At 49.1% G+C, this 22,975-nt stretch overlaps 1 protein-coding gene across 3 annotated transcripts in view; it reads left to right on the top strand.

Annotated features, from left to right (window-relative positions):
* LOC126581446 (neural-cadherin) overlaps nucleotides 1-22,975 on the top strand; it is a 121,816-nt gene that overhangs the window by 33,498 nt on the left and 65,343 nt on the right. The gene's annotated exons all lie outside the window — the stretch shown is intronic.

Here is a 22,975-nt window from a genome sequence, read left to right as displayed (position 1 = left end):
TCCGATTTTTGCGATGTGCTTTGTAGCGCAGATCGACTTAATGAGTCTGGAAACGGCGAGCAAAACCGTGAAAGACCAGGCGCCTCCATCAAACACCAGCTACATGGAACACCGAAAAGGTTACAGGAATTAAGAGGAAATCTTTAAATGGCCACAGTGAGCTACCTCAATTGAAGCTCCATTGTACCCCCTTTCAATTCCCGGCTATTTTTCAACCAAAAACAAGCTTCCGATGAACAAACGGAGCGCACCGCTTTTCATCAACACTTTGCAAAAATGGGCGAAAAATGGAAATCCCCGGTCATTGATAAGCAATTGTCAGCCCTTTCGTGTTCTCGGGGCTTCCCGGGTTGTTTTTGTTATGCAAAGTAATTTTCAATCGAAATTTTCCACCGTCCATTTGCATGGCATAACCAATATTTGAATTGTAAACGAACGGTGTGGGCCTCGCTGTTGGCACACGACCGAGATGGGGCTTCAAACGCATTCCCCGTTACTCTCTTTCTTTCTCTCTCTCTCTCTCTCTCTCTCTCTCTCTCTCTCTCGCTCTCTCGCTTCATTCTTTATTGTTCGTTACACTGAAGCTGACAAAAAGTGTCAAACAAACTGGAGGTGGGTCGGTTGGTTGGTTGAATTTACGCTTACGCTGAGCTCGTTGGATCCTGGATGGAACGCTCGTTTTGTTTTCTTCGAATATTCAGCGAAAATTCCACGCAGCAATCAGCATACCGTGTTACACTTCGAGCGTATCGATAATTGACTGTATTAAGCGAAACAACGGTGCCTTTTTTGTGTCGCAAATGGTGCATAACATTTGCTGTTTGCCGAATTGCTGTACGTTCGTCGTCGTTGTCGTCGTCCTTGGGCCCTTTTTCGTTTGACACGATCGCGATAAATTTATGATTGCAGGTAAGGTGCTGCAATTGGTTCGGAGCCACGCGGAAGCCACATACCAACCCGATTCCCCGAAGCTGATCGACATCGTTAGCGAGAGCGTTTCTTGTGCAACACTTGAGGCGGAAATTGAATTCCGCACAATTTTCCCTCCCATCGGGATGGAAGGACAAACAGAAGAAAAAAAACTCCTGTTTAACGTACAAATCGAAGGTTGGGTTTGTCCATTTCATTGCACAGTATTTAAGCGCGCTCGTTGATGCCGACGAATCGAGATCTGATTGGTAAATCCCAGTTTCCAGTCGTTCCTTTAGGGTCTGGTTAACGTGTAAGCGAAGGGGAAACAATACACCAACGGAAACGCGTAACACTTCCTAAAGTAAAAGTAAGATTTCCCAGAACGAAGACGGGAAAACAGGTCCCGGTTTTTTTTTTGCTCCCAAGCCCCCTGGGATTCAATGGAGTGCGAAAGTCACCTTTGCGCCATTTTCGAATTCAATTACACACCAGCTTGGGTGTGTGAATGAGCGTTTTCCTTTGTTGCCGACCTACACCTCGCCTGTTAACTTGCTTACTGTCAACAGAAATGAGAAACCCACCCCCTTTTTCAACTCTCTCGCACAAAGTTACGGTTCCATTGTTCCTTGCTTCGCACGCTGAACGCAAAACACTTCTCGTAATGCTTGCAATTTATGAGAACGAAGGCTGTACGCAATGGAAATACGCTGCGGGAGGGAAAACACATTTTCCAAACACCCAGCTTCCCATTTGTGATGCAGATATTGAAAACTGTTCGCATTCCTTTCGTTGGCTGCTCCACTTTCCCGGTGAGGGTTTCCTGGAAGGAATTTTGAAAATTATATTTTATTCACTGACCGGCCTTTAGGTGACTTTCCGTGAAAAGTATTTTCCCGGAAAGTATGCAAAAATGGGACACTCTTTCGAAAAGGGATGCCATTCGGTAGCGCAAGTCATGAAAGACTCAGAATGTTACTTAAAAAAAATTGCTGCGTTACATCGAAACCCCTCGCCGTCACGCAGCGGTGTCCAGGTGTAAAAATATTTTATTCCATCCCCCAACGCCCTGGAAAAGTGTTCCGCTTGCTATTCGGCCCGCCGACTGGTTGACAGTAAGCGATTATTGCTGTCAAAATTGTCATTCACAATCAGACCGATTGGCGCAGGCGGTGGACCAGGCAGATTGCGTTGGCAGCCGGCCCTGGGGCCCGGTATCGGTTGACAGAATGTCACTTTCCCTTCGCCGACCAGGCAAGATCGTCTTGCGAGCGCTTCCGGTCCAACGGCGAAAAAAGGAAAATAAAAACGAACGGAAAGCTTTGCTGGCCAAGCCAATCGGCTTTGAAGACGTTTTGGAAAACCGGCCACCTTCCCCCCCCCCGCCCCAAAAAAAAAGGTGGAACAAAAATGCCCTGGAAAACCGGGAAAACAAGAAAACCGTTCCCTCCTCAATTGCGATGATTTATGCAAAGCACGCAACCACCAAACCACTAATCCAGCGGAGTGGAAAGTGTTTTTCGAAGAGATTAACTGAAGATTTATGGCCTCCCTCTTTTGGCCGTCGCTCGCTGACATCGGGATGCCAGCGCTCCCTCCCTTCCCCTCCTTCCACCACTGGTAGGACAATGCGCGAGCTCAAAAACAAATGCGCTCCGGTCCATCACGGCGTCCGACGACGACGACGACGACGACGACGACGCCGCCACAGGATGGCCAACCGCAGGATCAGCTCAAATCACGTGCAGTTTTTGATCAGCTTCCGGGCATCTTGGGTGCGTGGATGGTGGAGGTGTTGGTGTTGATAAATTGCAAACATGCGCCCTCTTGTCAACCGTGACACCTAGCGCCAGAGCCCTCCAGTGACATCCGTGAAGAAGGAAGAATGTCTTCTTATCATCGCATCGCACCGATGGTGCTGCTCCTGCTGCGGCCGTTTCTTATGGCTTTAAGAAGGTAGTGGCTCTTCCCCCCCTCCTCCCTCTTTCCACAGGAGTGGCCAAACAAACCGAACCGGGAACAAATCTCATTTGCTTGCCTCACGAGCCACCACCTCCCGGAGGCCATTTTTACGGCGAGGCTTCCGTGCAACGAAGACAACGACGATAAGGACGACGATGATAAGTCTCGTGTCGAAACGGGACTGGTGCCGCTGGCCATTGCCTTGGTACGGCGTCAAGTACATGACATGAATACGGCGCTCCACCTTCGCCACCAGCAAAGGAATTATGGCATGAGTTGCAGGGAAAAGAGGGAGGTAGAGGAAGAGGCGGGCTGCCAGGAAATTGTGATAAGCATTAAAGTACCGGGAGGCGGTGGGTCCCTCATTTGCTCCACGCTCTGTCTCCGTTTTGTCTCTTGCGTTTAATAGAAATGACACAGCAAATTAATCGGCTTTTCCCCGGGAAAAGCAGGATAAAGGACGGTGGTGGTGATGGTGGTGTCCGGCAACCAGCAAACGAATCACTCATCCTGCTTCTCGGCCTCGATCTCAACGATACACACCAGCCAGGGTGCACGAACATGCGGACACACCGGAACGTCCGATCCGGATCGTGCTCCGGAAGCAGAAGCATCGGACTTTTCTTTCTATCCGGAGCTCTAATCCTCCCGGGAATGGTTAGATATACCGTCGCTTCAATACCATTCAGCATTATAGTCACGTCATTCGCGCGAACTCGGAAGTATGTGTCGAATTGCAAGTGTCTTTGATTGCTCCAGAAGCAGCAGCAGCAGTGGTCGTCGCCAATTGGTTTACGTTTCACCCACAAATTGCCACCAACGGTGGCCCATTGTGCGCTCCACACTGTCTCCCAGCAAATGCTTCCCCCAAAAACCGCATGGCATGACCACCGGTCTCGCTTATGGTCAATATGAAATGCAACCAAAAACGAACCCAATTCTGGCTCAAGCTCCGTGTAACCGAAGAGAAGAGACCACCACCAAGAGCACGGAACGGAAGCAGCTGAACGCGTGAGCATAAATACTGAGGCATTAATTAAAATTTCACGCAACCAGCCACGGACCGGCGGACGGGCGGACCCGACGGACCGAGCAAAACCGGCCAAAAACGCGGCTGCATATGACAGGGAACAAAAATGAGTTTTCACTCATTCCGCCCGCCGGAAACGTGCTCGACCAAACGCCAAACCGAATTGTCGTGCAGCAAACACAACCACACGCGCGCGCCGACATTCGAAGCAAGGCCAAAGGCTCGTTTCTATGCTTTGTTGTCTCCCACCACCGAAGACCACTCACCCTGGATGTCACTTTTTAGATTATAATTCCAAATGCATCGCGGCGCATTTCGGGGTTAGCGGTGGGATTCAAGGTTTCCTCGCGTCAGTGCGCGTGGCAGAGGGAAAAATATATATTTTCCCCTCTGTACCCCATGCCACAGCAATTTTGTGGTCAATCTCTATTCGCGATTGCAGCCCACAATTCTGCTCCTGCTGCTCGCTCACTCACATTCGTCGCATTCTCGCGCGCATTGCATTTGCCTTTTTGCTTCTTTTTTTATATTTGCGTGACCTACATCCAGTGGCATGGGGGGCGGATCGTGCATTGCACCGTGCTTTTGTTGTTTCCGTGCTCCGTGGAATGTTGTGTGTTTTTGAACTTGGCGTGGCGCATTTGGTTAGTTGGATGGTGGCTAGAGTTAGAACGGAATGGTGCGGTGCGGTGCGGTGCGGGTTGTGGCCACCAACAGTACAAATCTACTTTGAAATAATTTATTGATGTTATTTTTGCACCAGCACTAACATCATGGCCACCGCTTCGTAGGCTGCTCGATGCTCGATGTGGACTCGCGACAAAACAAGGGCGGGCCTGAAGGCGACCGCCCGCGCGACCATGATGTATCCGTCGGCAGCATTGTGGCCGCTAGCACCAGCAGCAGCAGCTGCTGCTGCCGGTGGCTCATTAACATTTAGATGAAGTGAAAATTTATTGGAAAATAACCCGTCCGGTCACCCAGCTAGCCCGACGCTTGGACCGTTGATTCGGTTTTCGCAAATCGTGTTGTGTTGGCGTGGCTGGTGACAGAAACGATTCCTCCCGCCCTTGCCAGCCTAGTCTGCTTTGATAATCGCCTTCCCGGTGTCCGGATCCATCGCGATCGATGCCGAGGTGATGCCGATGTTATGCGATATGCAAAGCCACAACGGCCTGGAACTGGCGGCCCAGGTCGACCCGGGATGGGGTTGTGGGAATGGGAAATGAATTTTGCAAATACCGATCCATCGAATGCCACGCTGTTGATGCTGTCGTCACAACAAGCGCTGCTGGATGGTTTCGACGAGTTTCGATGGGTTCTTTGGTCGTAAAGAGGGGGGCCCGGGGCGTATAAAAAATTTAACCAACCAGATGCCATACCAGGTCAATTCTCTCTTCAAGTCTTGTATGTCACTTTAAGCAATACGTGAAGGTTTAGAGAGCGATGAATTAAGAAGAGGCAGTTTCGAGTTACCATAGAGCAGGTGTCTCAAACTCACGTCCACGGTGAATAGATAATATATCTGCAATGACAGTATTGGTCGAATAATTGAATGAAGAAACATTTTTCAAAATTTCTACGTTCAACACATAATGAAGTTTGAGAGGCTTGGATATTTTAGCTATTTAAATTACTATTACAGACCCTTGAAAGTATGCCACTTTACCGGTTACCTGGCGCCTCCATCAGCGGGTTTCGGCCGGGGAGCAACATGTTTTCATATTCCCAGCGCGGTGATCAGTTTTGGAATTGTCTTTAATGGCAAAAATAAATTTAATAAAGCAATGCACCTCAAAATTATGTAGTGAAATGGTCCGTGGACTGGTAGATACATTTTACTGTGGACCGCATGGTAATATGAGTTTGAAACCACTGTCGTAAAGTTTTTTTTAGTTAGAATTTGATCTACTATTTGATATCACTGCACTGTCACAGTACAAAGTCTAACATAATCTGCAGAATCAAGTTTAGAAGGTACGGTCCAGATCGCACAAAGACAAATAAAAAGTAATGGAAGAAGAGGACAAATGAGACCTGCAGTACTGTGCAGCATATCTTGCATCCATATTGTTCTTCTAAAACAAAAAGCATTCAAAATGGCGTCCGTTATTCCTAGGGAGAATGTTTGGCTAAGAAATAACCTATGTCTATTGCTTGCGACCAGATTTCCAGAAGCCATTTTTCGCTGGAACAGCAACCCTCGGCCTACCTTCGATTCGATTTCAGACCATCACCGAGGGCATCTGCTGCGGCGAGCTGAGGCATGTTGCTGATTAGGTGCGCCTAGGGGCAAGTTACTAGCCGCTACTACCACGCATCCTTCGCGAACTTAAAGGCACTCCGTAGCGCGTGTGTCTCCGATAGCGTATTCAGCGAAGGTCACTCGATGCTGATGGGTGCTGTGATTGAATTTAACGTAATTGGATTTTTATAACATTTTCTTCCCTCTTTGCGACCCCTGAGTCCTGAGTGAACGCGAGGTTAGCTGCCTAAAATGAAGCATCTTCTTCCCCCTTACTCTGCTCACCGTTTGGCACGGGCAAGCGGATGGATGATGTCGAATTACTTTTTTTGTTTCTCACTCGTTGCTCCAGCAGCGCGAGGAGCGCTGGAATCCGGTGTGTGTATCAGTGTGTGTCCACTCACACCCTCCGTTATCTAGCAACGGCGGGAGCACAACTTTAACGGAGCTTAACGTAAGCTCATCTCACCGTGCGCCATGCGGCACACGTACCAGCGCATTAGCCCGACCCGGTTGCGGGGTTATCGAACTTTAAGTACTTGCACGTTGGCACGGTCACGTGGAATCCGTGACCAGGTCAATTTGGATCTGGATTTGCAGGTTTAGGTCCGGCCCCAAAGTCAGTAAGTTTCGTTTGATGATTCATCGGGTGTCGGGGATGTGACCGACAGTCAGCTCCATAAGCTCTCCGTACACACCGAACCCATAAAGACTAATGCTCTCATCAAACACACATTAGAAAGCTTATCCGTCAGTTCGTGGCGCTTCACGACTTGTTGCTTTGTTGAGTAAGAATCTAATTTCGATTTTATGCTCCCGATGCCGTGCCTAATGAGCTCTCCAATCGTGCGGTGACACTCAGCGATCAGCGTGCCATCATTCACAAACCAATGTTCTATGCTTGACTTCAGCAAACTCTTTCAACAATCACCACCAGCTGTTATGCTGATTACTGCCACGAACCTTGGAGCAACCCTAGTAGAATACCATCGCGTTACCATCGGCATCGGGCCACACCGCACACGGATCGCTGTTCGATCGAATCTAATGATGGTTTCGAATGGCGGCACTGGATGCTGCCACCGGTCGGTCCATCCAGAAAATATGCGGATTTGATGGGTTTTGCATTCACTCGAACCTTGCGCTCTACCCCTTTTTCCCTCCTTCGAAGCTTCGTTAGAACCGAGAGTTAGGTTTAGAAGATGACGGAGCGAGCCGAATATCAATTTCCAAAATCCGTTGGCTTCCCTTCGATCGACGGTTGCCTGACGCAACCTGACGACCGACCAGTTATGGAGCCATTTTGTAATCCTGTAGACCACACCCACACACGTACGCACGGACGAACTTTTGGAAGCACTAGAACTTGGGATCCTAGCTGCTGGGTCGAACAACCTGGAGAGGAGTCCGAAACCTACGGGATAGAAAATTCCACGTAAGCCAGGCGGCGAGGTAATGGGCCAGGCCACCTTCATTGGACCACCACACGCATCGCCCATTTCCCGTATGTTGCGGATACTGGCGCGAGCTCGAGATGTATCGTACGTTTGGAGCGGCGAGTTGGCCACAAATTCCATCCACATGCCGATCGAGATCGTCCAGCTCTAATCTCATCGAGCGGAGCGGTGAAAGGAGACCTCACCGTTTCTCATAACATTACCTCGAGACCTCGCCCCCTGCTGGTCCCAAGGATTCTCAAGAAAAAGGGATTCCTTTCACCGTTCCAGTCCACGCTCTCTCCCCATTCTGTCCCACGAACCGGCGGAATTAGGCGGTTCGTTCGATTTTATGCAAATTTATGCAACCCACGTGGTCGTGGAGCGGCCGGACCGGACCCGGACCGTATCAGTGTCCTGGTTGGAGATTGGTAATTCCGTTTTTCCGGGGGACGAGCGGACCTACAATCCGTTCGTGGCTGATCCCACCCAAAAAAGACAAACCAGTGCCTTTGGAGGGCTCTCACGCCGTCGAGATGGTGATCGTAGAAAAAAGGGGGAAGAGGGGGGGGGGGGGAGCAAAGTGTACATTCCGGATTGCCGGATTATCACCCGGATTACAGCCGTTTCGGTTACGGTGAAGCCCACTCCGCTCACTCGGTTCCCCATATGCTCTGGCGCACCGAAAAGGATGCGTTCTAGTTATTTATTTCGGTTTCCCTTCCCTCGCGCTCTTCCACTTTTCCCCTTACTTTGCCTTCTTGCAGCAAAAATACGATGGTGAAAAGCGATAGCACCTAGCAACGAGGTTGGTTTGGTTGGTCATCTGCAAGCGGAGCCTCGGAACGCTTCTTTTGACCAGATTATCCGAATTACCGGCAAAGTGTTCAAGTTCCGGTTTTTGCTCAAGATGAACAAGAAGGGGAGTGGAAAGAAGCGAAAGGGACGGAAGAAGCTCCGGTAAAAGAAGGGAGGGAGGAACAGGCCATTATTACGCGTCTGTCGAACGGAACCATAACCCGTATCCGTATCCGTATCCGTGCCCATATGCCTGTGGCCAGGCACCGTAAATTCTTTGATGTGCCCCGAAGGATAATACCGCAGGCCAATGAGCATCGGAATGAGGTGATTATTACAGCCGACCAGATGGCCACAGGATCGCAGCTGCGCATACCATTCCGACGCCAGGAATGTTGGCCCGCACAATCACACATAACGAGGGGGAAAGTTTTCGGCATCATCATACCGGGCAGACCCCTTCCCTTTCCTTTGAACGAAGCGGCTGCAACCGCGGAAAATCCCTCATCGGGATTTCCATCGAATTAGTTTGGTTTTGTGGTGCGGAAACCTTCATTAAGTTACACACCACCACCACCACCAACGAGAGAACTGCATTTGCGTCGGTTTTAAATGTTGAGGGGATGGTGATGATGATGATGATGATGATTTCTGCATAATTTTCTTTTCTGCACACCATCCACACCCCCTTGCATCCCTTAGTGCTCGTTCTGTGCTGTGGTGGTCCATTTCTAATTTACTTCGTAACAGTTTTCGTACGAGCGCTCGCGTTTGTATGTGTAAGGAGCGTGTAAATAGTGAATGTGGTGCATTCGTGGAAAAACCATGCTCCAAGCATGCTCCTCGATAGAGGGCGGATATGCTACTAATAACCAGCTCCAGTCCAGCGTGCCATCCGTCCCGGACCATGCATAGTCGCCCCCGTGGCCACATCCTGGATGCGTACGGATCTAATTGCCGGATGGATTCCCGGTTCAGGCTGGTCGTCCAGATTGGCGTCCGGTTTGGCGCTTCTTCTGCTGCTGCTGCTGCTGCTGCTGCACCGTTGGTTTGCCAAATCGATGAACGATGAAGAGTCCCCCGAGAGAACGGGAGACAGAGAAGGGACGTGTGCGATCCTAACTAACTAGGCTCTAATGCGCTCAGCGGTTGCAATTATGCTGCTGCGCTACTCAGCTCAGCCCACTCGACGATCCACCATTCCGTGCGTTTGATCTGGCTGAAGTGCCGGCAAAACGAGTTTCGCTGGGCCCCTGGTAGCCGCCGGTGGATCGTCTGGCGTGTGGTGGTTCGCTCTTTTTGCGCCCCCCTCCCGTACGCACACAATGACTGTCAGCAATCTGCCTCTGCTCAATCAGAAAACGCACAGTGCCAGCAGCTGAACGTGTGGTCTCGCTGTGCTGGGACGCGGGATAAGGTTTTCGGTGCAAAGCAAACGGTAGACGAGCGTTTTGAATTGCGGATTTCTTCTTTATCCATTAGTCAGCTGTTAGTTTTTTTGAAATTTTCAATTTTCCGCGCAGTTCGTTACTAACGAAGAGCTGATTTTTTCCCCCAGAGAAACATTGTTCTGCGGGATTCCCACTGCTAGCACTTAACTCGAGTATTCGCTTCAAGTGCAATGTAAACTGCTTGCTAGCTCCAGGGCTATATTTTTCAGTGTTGCAACGCATCCATTTAATAAAGCGAGGCGAGTATTAGTTCAGGCCAAACCTGGATGAATTTTCTGGGTTTTGTTTAATGAAACCTCTTCAAATCTCATCTTCCTTTTTTGTTAATCTTCAAATCTCAAGTTCTTATTGCTAATAGCAAAGCAAACTGCTAATTTTTCATTTTATTTTGCGCTGACTCATCCTAGAAAGAAAGATATTACATAAAAGAAGTTTTAAATTCGAATGAATTTCCATAGCTTATACAGGGCAAATTATCGTCTCTTTTTTAATTTTTGAGAACATGATAAAAGAGTAGTTTTAATGATTTAACTATAAATCAAGATCTTTCAATAATATTAAGTAGTTTGATAAAAAAGTTGAATCATTTTTTTTCAAATCAAAACATTAAAATTTGGTTATCTAATTATAAGATTGTTTTTAAGCTAATTCGAGTTCATGTTGCGCAATGCGCTAACCATAATATTTGCTATCACTCAACTCACCAACCCTTTGTCAGTTTTGTGTGAATTGTTCCAACAAGATTACACAACGTTCTTGAAAGATTCATCCTTTAAAAAAATAAGTAATAAACAATTGCGAAAAACAATTTGCAACGCGTCAGTTTCCCCTTGAACAAAATGGATACCAGACCCGGGAATGAAGCTTGCTTAAAACGCAAAACCATCCGATCCGCCCCAAGCAGTTCCCAGTGGTCAGAATGCCCAAAAAGCGGTCCACCCACCCACCAGCACCATTCCGATGTTTGAATTTGGCAACAATTTTTAATTTCCACGCGCGCGATTATTTATTGCACATTGCCAGTTGCGGTGGTGGCCGCCGGCGCGTCCCAATCCATCACTGTCACCAGACGACTGGACATCCGGTCAGCGAAACAAAACCGTGCGCTAGATGGACCGTAATGGATGAGAACAAACCGTTGAAACAAAAGGAACAAAGCAGCAGCAAGGGAGAGCGTGTGTCCGGTTTAATGGCTGCCTAATAGTGGCCCTGGGATGACGTGGGACCCACGGTTTCCCCTCTCAAACACCGTCCCGTGTTGAGCTGTCTCCCGTGAGCCGTCCTGCTGTCACCGGGAAAAATATTATTTATCGGGCTGATTTTTCCGTTTCGAATGTGTCAGGACGAGCGCGCGACGACGAACACCGGTGACTGCCCATGGCCGACACGGGCTCGAAATGTCAGTTCCAGCCTCCACCTCCAACGGGCAGTTAAAAGGGATTTGTGTGTCTAGCCTTTGGTGGCTTGGGTGGCTGCCACCGCAAGATGCGCCCTTCCAGGAGGGTAATTTGTTTTTTTCGGCCAAGCTCCTGTCAGTGGCGAGAGATCCAAGTCAGTCCGTCCGGTTGCCGCGTGCTAATTGGATGTAAAACCATTCAAAAGGCAAAACGGGGTCCAACGATTGATCGCGCCCTGGTAGCTCAAGGCCTAGTTGTTGTCTGTCTGCCAGGTGGTGGACCAATTTCTGGATGCTGGCCACGTCAAACGCACCGTTACTCGGGTACACGGTGCCAACCCTGTGCAGCAATCCGGAGCGAAAGGAAAAAGGCCCACGATTCCACCTCGTTTCCGTGAACCAACGTGAACACTTCATCCCGATTAGGGCCACCATCGTTCGTTATCTGCTTTCCCCCGGGTTTTCGGAAGCGTAAATCTGGCGTGCGAGCAGGTCCATTTCCGGGAAAGCGGCACCGCGTACAGTACCTTTTGGCGCTCCGGTACGCTGGCCACACATAATCAGCCGCTCGGTCCCGTGGGCCACAGCTAATTGATTGATGGCACTGAGATTGGCCACCGAGTACCGACCGACCGGTGCCTGTGCCACGGATCCGCAGGCCGAACGAGCGGTTTCGGTTTCCGGTTCACGCTAAGCGCCTTCCACTTTTTGGTGCCCGGTCTCGCCGGTGCCACACAATCGCGGCCATCGGTATGTCCGGGCGCGGGCCCACACCATAATCAATCATCATTATGCTCGCTCGAAGGCAACGGAAAGGCATTATTGGTTTATAAATCCATCAGCAAACAGATGGAAGCGGACAACTTCCCACCCCACCTGCGGGCAGTTGCAACACGCACGGATGCTGATGCGCCGATGTCGGATGTTGTTGGCCGTGATTTAATTGTCACTCTTTTGACGGTCGTATCGTCGCGTTGGCAGTAATGAATGTGATACGCGTGTGAGTCGCGTAAGGTGATTATGTTGATGAACAAGGATCTGTTACAAAGTGATGGCATAAAAAATGAAAACTCGAACTGTTTATGTTTTTAAACAAATGTATTAAATTACACGGATAGATCCAATTACATTCGAGGCATCAAGTTCCAATCTCTCTTCGGAGAAACATATTTTCTTCCTGAGCTCCATCCAGTGCGTCCACTATTCAGCACGCTGCAAACAAGCGAAGCTTTTGCTTTGCTACAACACTGTACTATCAAATCAATTCTGCGAATCAACTGCTGCAACCCCCGGCCGCCTGGACACTGGACATTATCGTCATCATCCTCTTGAACTCGGTTCGGCAAGGATCACCGCTCTGGATGGCGCCCTGGATTCGCTCGCTTGTAGCATAATTCATCGACTGCGGTGCCCGGGAACCGGTATACACCTTCGTCATTCACGCTCTTCTTCCTGCACCTCCGAACTGGCCCACGTCACACCGCTGGCAGTAATGATTTTCAATGTGGCGTCCGCTTGCTCGCTTGCTGCCTCTCCACCTTCGATCGTACGGGCCAGATAACGAATGAGCTGGAAATGATTGTTTGATTTATGATTTTGACATGAACACTCGCACCCACCCAAGCGTACAGCGACTGACCGGGACCGAGAGGGTGTTATGTGCCGCAGGAGAACGGTGCTGAACATGATAGGGAACATAATTCAATTACAGCACCAGCAGCAGCAGCAGCAGCAGCAGCAGGAGCAACGATGCCGCATTGGTGGTGCTACCGGTGCGAGTTCCACGCCGCACGACGTGATTGACGATGTGGCTCCGCAAGCGCCTGCGGTGTGATGGCGAGAGTGAGAAAGGGAGAAAGGGAGCAACGGTATAATGACGACGAATGCTTGCTAAAAGGATTCCCCTCCCCCCCCCCCCCCCCCCCCCGGGTCGAATGTACGGCAGCAGGAACCGTCTGCTTTCTGCTGCTTTTAATCTTCCCGCTCATCGGTAGCGGCACGGAACGAAAAAGGGCCTCGCCGAAAAAGTGATGCCGGTGCCACCCTCATTTCATGGCTCATCGAATGGCAGAATCGGTCACGATCCAGGAACCAAAAACCGGCACCGAGCAGTCTACCGGAAGGATGACTCGATCGTTGCCTCGATCGCAATGATGGCGAAGGGCGTTTGATGCGTTCGATAGGAAGCGTTGCTTTCTGACATGTTTGATCGAACAGCGTCCTTCTGCCGGAAATTAGCCGACGGAGGGAGAAGGCAAATTGCAATACTTGACCACTTTCCCGGTGCCGGTGCTGGTTCCCCGCAACAAAAAAAAAACGCCATCACCAGCGAAGTGAAAAAGGCAAAGTGTTGATGCTTCTCGCTCTACTGGCGCCCTGTGTGCTGAACCGGCCAGATTTCCGGTACGAACCCCTCTCTCTCCGATCGTTTTCGGGCTGGACAGCCCGTTTTCCAAGCCTGGACCCCCCGGTGCCGATGAGCAAGTTTAATAAATCCTAAGAACTACTCCGGAGTCTCCGACCGTCCGCTCGACGTCGACGAGAAACTCATTAAACTACCATCAGCCAAACTCATCACTGGCCGTCGCGATCGCGATCGGCGTGTGCTTTCGTGTGTTCCACTCAAAGGCGTCTCGTCGTCTCTCACCACCAGCACCGGGGGGGCCGGATGAGACAAGGAGAGTTGAAAAGTGGACTTTTAAACAGTTCGCCATCATCAGCTCTCGTCGCTGTCGCGTCCACGGTTGCTAATCTCGAAATCAATTTCCCTCGGTACAACTTCGCAAAACTTGGCCGCCTGTCGATGCAATCCCCAATCCTGGCTGCCTAATGGAGCTGATGGACCGCACCGGCAGCAAGTGAATTATGGATGACTTCAAACACCGCTCCTTTCCTTCGCTTAATCTTCGCCGAGCGTGAAGACAGGTCAATTGAATGGATTCAAGCAGAATTCAATGCGTCTTGTTGTGTCAACTGCGTTGGGCGGGGATGATAGCATTAAGAACAGTCTGGACCGTCTTTAGTCCTCCTCTAAGCCCAGCGCACACACCCTGAATCACTCTGTCAAATGCGATGTGTCCTCATTAAATGCTCAAACGGCGACTCGAGCTCGACCGGAATCCCTTTTCGACAGAATTTTCGAAAGGTACCTCAACCTCATCCCTCTGATCGAAAGGGTGCTTTACGCGTAAATTAAACCCTCAAAAGCATCCCATACTGCCCCTGAAAATCTTCGGTTGGTGATCGGTTTCGTCGTGTATAAGCAACCGGACCGTTGGCGGGTTTTTTGGCAAATCACGACCCAAATGATCCTTGCCCTGGTGCCGGTGCCGGTTTTTCTCGGAAACGCTTCGACATCCTGCACACCTTTATCTTGGGAACCGTAATTCGCGGCAGATAGCGGAAGAGGTGCATGACCTAGCGACCCGCATATCTTTCAGTGCTAGGCACCCCGACCAATCGGTGGTTAACACGAAAGGGCGCGCAAGTACCCCGTGCTAGAGTTCACGGCCGTGTCGGATTCTTTTCGGTTCGGTTGACAACGCTTTTGGTTTTGCGCCACCCTCTCGCCCCGGTGGAAGTGAAGCGTGTGGCGTAAAGAAATCGAAACCGGATTATGCGGGCTCTTTAATTAGTTATGCTCCGGGTTTACAGTTGACCTTCTTTTTTTTTTGCAGTTGGTTCCACCGGTTTGATGTCGTGAAATGGCCAACCGACGCGAATCGATCGATTGGTAATGGGAAAAACGAGGAGGAGGCAGCCATAAAACTCCGAGTCGTTTAAGGCGATGGAAAAATGCGGAGAAATATTTCGATTTCATCTCGCTCTCGGTGCGGTGCTCCGGCAATCTCGCGTATGAATAATGTACTCCGCATACTTTCAGAAGAGAGAATAATGTTTTGGAATATTTATTTTGAAATTCCACTCACTGCAATTTGATCAACCGCTAGCCATAAACCTGGTGAAGCTGGCGAAGCAACAAAATGTCTTCAGAAAAAAACTCATTTCCATCATCATTCTTATCGAGTTCCATTAAAACTGTATCTCATTAATTTGAGTAAATGAACCAGCTATACAAATTGCTTCTCCCCAACACGTCCAAATGCCATCAGGTTGATGGTTTGAAGTACACACTTCATTTCGTGGCAGCTCAAACACACCTGAAGCCCACTGTCAATCAATCATCGAATCTAAGCGTTCGAAGCAGCATCAGAGAGCTACGCTAAATTCTCAACCGATCTCCTGACCGTCCTGAAAACACGTCAAACACGGTCATCCGTACACGTTTGTGGACAGTCAACCTCGGCTCGGCTTGGCTGTCGCCTGTCGGCAGCAAAACCCACTGTTGAGCAAATTGAAATTACCGGCCGGAGAAGATAAATCACCATCATCAATTAGGAGAAAGAGGTCACAGCACTGGCAACATTAGACCCCCCCCTCGTCCAGTGGCTGCGATATGAGCAGCCAGCTATCGTTCGTTTCCCTCTCTCTCCTTTCCCGTTTTCTTGCTGACCTCATTATCCTTTGGTAATATTTTTAGACCGCTCTCGATGCATTTCTTTGCTGCAACTTCAAGTTGGTCACGTAACCTGGGGGTTCCTTTTCCCACTGGAATCACACGCGTCATCAGAATGGACTTTAACAAAAAAATACTGCCACTCCTCCAACCAACACCAAATTGCTCACGCTACATACGCTCCAAACTAAGACAGGGCGGAACAGGGAGCCTTCTTTTCAGCACATGATGCCGGCCGGCATTTGAATCACTCCCGCTACCGTGCACTTTCAATTGTCTACGAGATCAGACGACTGCTGGTTGTACGCGCGAGAGCAAAGGTCCAGCACCGGGCACCAGTCGTCGTCGTCGTCCGATTCCGAGTAGCGAACGAGGACGAGGCGTGGACCATTCCGTGTTTGGCGCTTTATTTTTTTCTTCTTTTTTCCCTGCGAAAACCCACACGTACCACTGGACCGGAAGCTGGTGTACGAGAGCGTGTGATCGACTGCCCGGGATGGGAGCATATTTTTTGGAGAAACTCGCTCGCCCACCGCCGGCACGGACGCACCCAATATGGATTTTCTGGCACTGTTGGGTTGTTGCGCCGCTGGCGTTCCGTTCTGGGCCGAGGGTTCGGTTCGAGAAAGTTAAATGAAAATAATGGGCAAGGGAAAATAAGAAGCAGAGAACATATAATAACATAGATGGAGAGCGATTCCTGGCCTCACTCTTCAATAAAAGAAAACAAAAAGCTCTCCCCTCCAGATCTCAAGCGGATAGTGAAGTAGGAGGAGGAAAAGGAGGAGGAGGAGGAAGGAAAGTACAGCACAAATAGCCATTTCCGCACGAACTGCATGCTGCAACAAATTGATGCGATTTTTTATTTAATTAATTCCACTTAGTGCTTGTTTATTGCACGAAAATGTCATCAAGTGGAGTGGCTGGCCGTGTTGGTCTGATGGTTGCGAGCACCAGCAGCACCACCAGCAGCAGCAGCAGCTTGATAATGTTGCTACTTTTTGTCCTCTGCCTGCCGTGGTTCGATAACAGTTTTGGTGTTTCGCTGAGGGAGCATCGCGAACGGAAGCAGCTTATATCTTAATCCGACCTGTCGTCCGTTGCCGGAGCCATGTGTAGGGTTTATGTTAGAAAGAAACATTTTCTTGCTCAGCCAGCCAGCCAGCACACTGGTTGAAGCAATTTATTTTGCAAGGCTTGCCGGACCGGGAATGCGATCGTGGACAAAAACTCGACCCTCGTCTGGCTAGAACGAGTGATGCAAAAAGGCACGCAATGCAACGAAACACGATCCAAAGCAACAAAAGCATGATTGCTTTATTTTGCAGCAAAGCATCACGTTTCATTCCCTTTGCCATCTTTGCAGCGACGCCTCTTGGTGTCTCTAGAGAGTGTAGTTCATGCGCACGGAGTGCAATTTTGATTGCTACCTCCAGCAATTAATTTATTGATCGTCTGTTTTGACTTGTTTCATCCATCGTTGTGGAGTCATGGGTCTGCGTCATGGTCGATGGCTTTAAGGTGCCCTTTCGGGGAGGCGACGTCTGTTTTCATCAAAATAATATCTGTTCCACATAAATTTAACGACGAAAAGCATGAAATCTTTCTCTGTCGCAGTCGCAGCATGCCGCATGAAATGCTGGCGTTAATGCTTATCCGGCGCCACGGTTGTCATGCCGTTTAGTTCCTTCTCCTTTTTTTTGCTCCTCCAAAGTAACTAATCTCTGGCGAAAGGCCGTGGTCGAGTTCCCGAGGGATGAATGGCATGAATCGGCGCTTTCAGCGTCATCATGAGGTCGCTTTTAATGGAGCGGTCGTAAAACAAAATATTATTCCGTCGCAGAATCAATTAGACGTTCGCTCCGCGCCTCCGCGCCATGTCCCGCTGAGTACAGCATTTCATCGGCGAACCATTTTCAATAATTGGGTTAACCTCTACCCCCGGGGGGTGGAGAGAGGTTGGGACGGTATAATAAAATCCCTCTTTTCGCTGCTGACCGAAACAAGCTCTTTCGAGATGAAGGGAACACTGGAGAGCCGTCATGCTGGCGGGACTTGTTTTCATGTCCCACCCTTCCCCCGGAGTATGCGATCCATCATGTGGCATCATTAAACCTTCTTTGTTTCGAGTTGTTGTGACGATGAGAGAAAGGTTGAAAGAGAAAGAGAAATCAAGAGAGAGAGAGAAAGAGAGAGAGAGAAAGAGAGAGAGAGAGAGAGAGAGAGAGAGAGAGAGAGAAAGCAAACACACAGCCATCATTTGCAAGTATGTGTCCATCGGACGGCCACGTGTTTGCTCTCTAACCTCCAGTGCAAGTCCATGGAATCGAACAGACGAGTAGCTTTATGGTCATCAGTTTACGGTTTTTATGAAGCTGTGCTGCTTTCTGGTTTCTGGAATCGTTCGATCACCCGTTGCCACGCCATTCACCGCGTTTGTCAATACTTGTGTATTATTTTATGTGCGCGATGGAGGCGCCTGGTGTACCGATGGAGGCGCAAGTACCTAGTGCCGCGCCACGCTGTTGTTGATCATTCTTAGTGTCGCGAAAGCAAATTGGTCTCTCACCGAGGCGAAACAAAACGACGGAGCTAAACAATTGACGGACAAATGAGAGTGGAGAAAAGCAGTGGAAACCGTCCATTTGGCCATCTGGTGCAATAGATTTAATGGACCATTATTGAATCGACCATCAACGCGATGGGAATTCTCTTTGCTCCCTATTTTTCGCTTCTATTCTTTATTATGGGAAAGTATTTTGTTTTCGATTTCGAATCAAAATAATTTGCTACCAGCAATTCAAGGACTCTGTTGCAGGAATGAAATTCATCATGCACATGCTATATGTTCATCAAAATATAATCAATTAACTTCATATTTTAGGAATGCAATTTTTATGAAAAATATATTCGCAAAACAGACTCCAATAAATGCAAATCGGACCTTTTTATTCAAATTGCATTCCGAATAGAACGCAACAGATAGGAATTTTATTGAAATCGTACACGTTGGACAAGTTTTTCGAAACGGAAACGAAACCTGTGAGCAGAGCGGAACCAGTAACAAGATAACTTCATTTCCGAAGAGCTGTTACCGTCGATTGCTAGTTGAATTAGCTGTGCATGTGCCTGACGCTTTTTACGCTCAATTGCACCCCGGGTCCGGTCAGGGAGCGCGAGATGAATCGTGCCGTGCCAGACACCCGACGACGACCGGACGGATGTTAGATTCAATTATTCAGACATCGAAAAACCACACGGCTCTCCTGGGTTGGATCTCTGACGGGTTGGATGATGGTTAGATGGAAGAGAAAAAAAGTGTGTGGACAGTTCCGGGATGCTTCGTTCGGAAGGAAAAACTAACGCGTAGTGTGCTCACCTGGCAAAGGTGAACGCCGCACCGCAACCGCAACCTAGCTGTTTAATCCACAACCGGTGCGTTATGAATTCGATAAAACCACCGGCCGCGTGTGACAGTCAATTGACACCGTCACTAACAGCTCGCGATTGGTCTGCGCTGCATGTTGAAAATAATGGTTTTTCGCTTCGCATTTTTCCTTTTTTATCGGTGGCTCTGCAGGGCCACCTATTCTAAGCGCAATTTCAACCACAAACAACGCCAGCGTGGAGAGCATGTTTCATGTTATCCGTATGCCACATCGCTTATTTATCTCGAACCAGCGCAAAACGACCGCACAGGAGCGCCACCGCCACGCCTCCAACACTCGCGCACGAGTGTATCACCAATTTGCGCGGTGCCTCGTTTGAACTGCACGATTGATGCAATATTTATTCAAACTCACGACCAGCGCCATGTGGTGCCGCTGGTGCGGTGCAGTGCTGCCGGTGGCACGGAACCGGCACCTTCCTGACAGGTGCACAGGATGGAAAGATCGAGACGTCAAGAGCGAGCGAGCAGATAACGAATAGCAGCACACAAAAAAAAAACTGGGTAACGGAGACTAAATTCGATTTGCACACGATTCCCCCACATTTTCCTAGCGCCCCGGGCCGGCCGACCAGCCGACATCGTAGCTTTGCCAGGTGGACTCGCATCGCATCGAGCGAGTGCAGAGCCATATTTGACTAAATAATAAATTTCATTTTATCCTCGAACCCTCTGCACGGCTGCTGCCACCGTACATTGTATGCACAGTGACGGGGTGCACTCCCGGGTTCAAACCGAACCGATCGATCAACGTGTCAATGGGGTTGGCATCGGTCTATGGGGGTAAGCGGCGAACCTGGCGGGCATTGTTTGAGCTCTACTCGATTTGACGCATTGCCGGTGAAGTTTTCCGACCCGAGCGCATTATGCAGTTCAGGTGGTGGCTTAACTTGCCAAAGAAAGTGTTCAACCCCTTCTGTTGCACCTGTTTTGCAACCCCGAAACCCTCCGTACAGAAGCTAGTTCGGTTTCCGTCTCAACCAAAAACAGCACTCGATGAAGTGAACCAGAAGGTGCGAATGTGGTGTGGATGATGTTTCAATCCGAATTCGGAGCGCAAGAATGGAGCGAATGAAAAAAAAAGGAAAGAAAAGGGCACCTCTGGAATAACAACAGAAATGGACGAGTGTCTTGCTTACCTCTATTATTTATAGTGCCACGGTTTTTCACATTCACTCACCGACCCACGGTTTGCTGCAAAGTCCGGCCTGCCCGGAACCAACCGGAACAGGAAAGGAAACCAACGGAACAGAGCGTCAGTCAGGGTGGAGGGAGGGGTGCACCAAAAATAACAGGAAGTAAGCGTCGTCAAACTGCACTCGAGCCAGTGCTCCGTCAAAGGGGGGGGGGGGGGAGACGTTGTCGAGAGAGAAAAACCGAAACGGTGGCAGAAATACAAACTGCAGCAAAATGCAAACCAAACAGGAATTGCAGCAACATAAATTGAAAAGTTTGTTTTCGATCCGCACGGTTCCAGTGGCGTATCGAGGCCGGCTGCGTTGGCCGTCGGTGGAGCTGATTAAGGGTTCGATCAATTGCACGGGAATCTAGTACACCACTCCAATACACACCCACGCAGAGTTAGCTCGGATATCCATTTATTGCTTTTTACGATTGGAAAAGTCACTCCGGCGGCGGCGTGGCGTCGAGCACGATCCGCGCCGGTCACCAATCATTTGCCGAACAAATATGTTGCGGCGCTCTTTCTCTCCCTTGTTTGAATGGTGGAACAATATGTGGTACGATGGTTTTATGGCACAACTTTTCCACTCGCGCTACTCACGGAACCACAGAGTACATTCATCGAATGGCAATTGATTTGAGTTTGTTTGCCTAGCAGCATGTTTGAATAGCATCAATATATTAAAAATACATCGTGGTTATGGGTTTTCAAATCAAACTACCATCGATTACAAGCGATGCATGCAGCAGCCCATCCTCTGGGTGAGAAACGGAAAACGATCGAGAGTGTAGTGAATGTTGCAAACCCTTTAGATCTTGGTAAAATGTTGACGGTTTGTCAGTGTGCTGACTTTTCTGCCAACGCAAACACGCAACTTATTATAATGGATTGTAGCATTTTTAATAACCACGGCATAAGCACCAATTCCAGCAACATTGTGTGGCGTTATGATGGATTGAAATTATTTCTCAAAAATATGAACCAATCAGCGGCTGGCGGAGTTCATAAAACATCACCAAAACGGTCTATACCATTCCGACATATCCGATCGATTCATCAGAACGAAAACGGTAAACCAAAAACATAAAAAAAGAAAAGGCTACAAGGGACCACAATGTTGTTCGTAGCCGATGTAGAGTGGAACCGCGACTACTTTTTGCCACCGGAATGGACTGGTGGATGAAAATTCGATTGCCAATCCGGGATAATCTCGTTTCCGTAGGCAGAAATGCGTTATGCAAGCGTTCCCGTCCCGCTCCAAAAAAAAAACCTTCCGTTCCTCTCCTGTTTATCGTTATCGTCGTCACCGGTTGCGCTTCAGTGCACCGGTGCGCGGAACCGTGTGCATTCGGTTTCGTCTATCCTCTTTGAAAAGAATTAAATATTGACATTTGTCACGAATGGCAATGGTCAGCCCGGGCTCCGGCGAAAATTGCGATTTCTGTCGAGTGCATTCAGTGGAGAGTGCATGAAAAAAAGCGTCATCGCTCTCGGGCAATTTTGGTTGATTAACAATTTAAAATGTCTGCATGCGTGTGAGGGAGAGAAAAAGGGAAATAGTATAACGCATTACCGGATGTTGAATTCAAAACGAAGGGTGTCGGATCAACTAGAACGCTCCTCATGAATCCCTAAATGCATCATGCAAAAGTGCACAAATGGTGCTTCGAAAAGCTCTAAACTGAACAGCATTACTTCCACAAAGAACTCCACGAACGAAGTCATTTTCCTAGCCCCCCGGGAACCGAGGCAGCTCCCTTTCCTTCCAGGAAACTTGTGACTAACTTGTGGCCCTTTTTCAGGAGTCTATTGATCCACTCCGAACAATGGTGCGAGTAGGAAGTTGGTAAATTGAAATGTTAAGCTAACGGTTGGCTTTGGTCCGCTGGTGGACCAGCAATCGAACCTCCGTCCTGTCTACTCATGTACCCCCGAGGTGGTCAATCAATGGGATAGTTCGCTCGAAGATTAGTTTCCTGTAGGTAGCACGCTCCGACACCGGTATCGTATATTGGCGAGAAGGCTACTGGTACCCAAGCGAACATGAGGACGTCAGGAGGACAAACTTTTTGCTTTGTGGAATATGTTTCAGAAGCTCGCGAGAAAACGAAACGCTCCTTGCTGTAACCGACAGAAAAGAGGAAGCACAAGAAAGTGCATCGATCAGAACCGTGTCGGAATGGAACTCCGACGGTAGCTCTCCAGCCGCGATGGTAGAATCGAGATCGAGACCGAGGTACCGAAATCATGGCAGTAGAAAATGGATTTTAAATTGTTTCAAATTGTACTTTGCCAGCACCGTTCGCCATCGAACGAACGAACGCAGTGTCTGGGTGTCTTTGGTTTCTGCTTGATTTCTTATTCCAGCCAATCGAGGGAAAGCTTGGACAGGCCATTCCACGAGGTGCGAGTGCTCCGTGTATTTGGACATGCAATTTGTGCGGCTCGCGGTCTGTCGAATTTCGCTCGAAAGCACCATAATGGAACCAGCACCACCAGCAGAGCCGCGCCACGGTCAAGCATCGTAATCGGATGGCCAAACAGCCAGATTGCGGTAGAAACCACCGTTTTTTTTGCGGTGTGTTGCCTTCACCTTCTTCC

The sequence above is a fragment of the Anopheles aquasalis genome, chromosome 2 (assembly GCF_943734665.1).
Source record: "Anopheles aquasalis chromosome 2, idAnoAquaMG_Q_19, whole genome shotgun sequence".
In the NCBI taxonomy this organism is placed as follows: Eukaryota; Metazoa; Arthropoda; class Insecta; order Diptera; family Culicidae; genus Anopheles; species Anopheles aquasalis.
This window is presented reverse-complemented; position numbering and strand designations above follow the sequence as displayed.